This window comes from Cornus florida, unplaced genomic scaffold, assembly GCF_030987335.1.
Source record: "Cornus florida cultivar Cherokee Brave unplaced genomic scaffold, ASM3098733v1 CherokeeBrave_3.0.0_Hap2_Chr03, whole genome shotgun sequence".
NCBI classification, from domain to species: domain Eukaryota; kingdom Viridiplantae; phylum Streptophyta; class Magnoliopsida; order Cornales; family Cornaceae; genus Cornus; species Cornus florida.
In genome coordinates, this window is record NW_026775573.1 from 59,392,489 (window position 1) to 59,394,759 (window position 2,271).

General features: G+C 39.2%; 1 non-coding gene across 1 annotated transcript; it reads right to left on the minus strand.

The window, feature by feature from the left end:
- Positions 1 to 468: 468 nt before the first annotated feature.
- LOC132301895 (small nucleolar RNA R71) lies at positions 469 to 577 on the minus strand. The gene has a single exon (XR_009480667.1). It is a non-coding gene; the product is annotated as a small nucleolar RNA R71 (small nucleolar RNA).
- Between the last annotated feature and the right edge of the window lie 1,694 nt (positions 578 to 2,271).

The window sequence follows — 2,271 nt, forward strand, 5'->3', positions numbered from 1 at the left end:
CCACCCTTGAGAATTCCAATCTTAATGTGTTTCCACAACCCAATCAAATGCAACAACCTCCAATAATACAAATCCATCCTCAAGATCATGTAGTTTATCCCCCAAATACTAAATTATCTCTTCGGGATCACTACACTCCAAATGAATACCATGCACCAACATGCATCAGGTTGCCAAACTTTCGGGCAACTCATTATGAAATCAAGCCCGCAACTATCCAAATGTGCCCCATTTTCTATGGGGTAAGCAATAAAGAACCACATAAACATTTGGATGAGTTTTTGGAAGTTTGTTCAACCGTGAAAATCACGGACCTTCCAAAAGAAGTCTTAAAAATGAAGCTTTTCCTTTTCACTCTTCGGGAAAAAGCTAAATATTGGTTCAATAACTTGAGGGCAAATTCAATCACATCTTGGGCTCAATTATAATATGAATTCCTAAAAAAATTTTACCCCCCAAGTAGAACCGATGCTATGAGAACTTCTATCCATGAATTCTCCCAAAATGAGGGAGAACCTTTACATGAAGCATGGGAGCGTTTGAACGATTTGCTACGGAAGTGTCCACATCATGACATTCGTAAGTGGCAATTAGTTCGCTGCTTCTATGAAAGTTTATCCGATACCAAAAAAGGTATGGTTGATGCTTCATGTGGAGGAGCTTATTTGGATAAAAATGAAGACGATGTGTGGTATCTTTTTGATCGCATGAGCGAAATTTCAATGCATCGTTCTTCATTGTCCCGATTTGGCCAAAATTTGAATGAAGGAGGGAAGAAAACCTTCAGTCTTTCTCAAGTGGAGAGTTCTATGGAAATTGCCGTCGAAGTCAAAAATCTTACTCAAATGTTTGATAAATTTCTTTTGAACCAAAACCCGGCAATTCAATCATCCAACTCTTTCCATTCTCAAGGTGTGATGTGCATGACTTGCTCTAGTTATACTCACAATACTTTCAATTGTCCTCTTGGATAAGTTTTCCGAGTAAGTATCAAGAACAAGTCAATGCTATTTTCATTCATCCGAGAAGTAATCCAAATTTTAACTCCTACAATTCCAGATGGAGTGATCCTCACTTCTCTTGGAGAAATCAAGGAGGAGGTATCATTCCTCCTCTTCATAAAGATTCTCAAGAAAAGTACGTACCGCCTCACCTCCAAAATGCAAAGTCTCAAGTATACCATTCTCTATGTTATCCTCTTCCAAATGTGAATCAATTCTCCAATTCTCATTCTTCAAATCATCAATCTTTTTCTCATCCACCTCAAGAGCCTCCTAGAAATCCCACTTTTGAGGATAAGGTTTTAGAAGCTTTGGGTGATCTTCGAAAGGAAAATCAAGTGTTTCATTCGCATTCTCAATCAATTGCAAAACTTGAAGCCTAAATTGGGCAAATGGTTCAAACAATGAAAGGGAAAGGGCCTATTAAACCCAAACTTAACCAAAAGGCATACTCCATTTCCACCTTAAGGAGTGGGAGAAAAATTGACAACAAAGTTGAGAGACCTAATGAAGTTAGTGTTCCGGTGCAACCAAGTGTTAGCCCATTTACCATTCCCAATTCCATTCCTACTTCACTAGGGACAAATGGTCATATTAAGGAGCAAATTCCATCATCATCATCTTCCTCCCATGTAGAGAAGCATTATGAGCTAAAAGCTCCATTTCCTCAAGTTTTAAACTTGACTCCATTTTCGAGGCAAGAAGGAAAAATCAATGATATGATGGAAGTTTTTAAACAAGTTAAAATCAACCTTCCTCTTTTCTATGCTATTCGACAAATTCCACCATATGCCAAGTTCTTGAAGGACTTGTGTACTCAAAAGAGGAAGAACAAGGGACCAAGCCCAAAGAAAGTGCTTCTCACGGAGCAAGTGAGCTCTATCATTAAGCTTAACACCCCACCTAAGTTCAAAGACCCCGGCGCGCCAACCATCTCTTGTACCATAGGGAACCATGAGGTCAAAAAGGCTCTTCTTGACTTAGGGGCTAGTGTTAACGTTATTCCTTACTCCGTGTATCTTCAATTAGGTTTGGGAAACCTTAAGCCAACTTCGGTAGTTATTCAACTCGCCGATAGGTCTACAAAACAACCAAGGGGAATTGTTGAGGACATCCTCATCAAAGTTGACAAATTCTATTTCCCGGTTGATTTTGTTGTGCTTGACACTGAACTAGTTCCCAATCCTACCACTTACATTCCAATAATCTTACGAAGACCATTCCTTGCCACTGCTAATGCGACAATTAATTGTAGGTCCGGCATTATGGA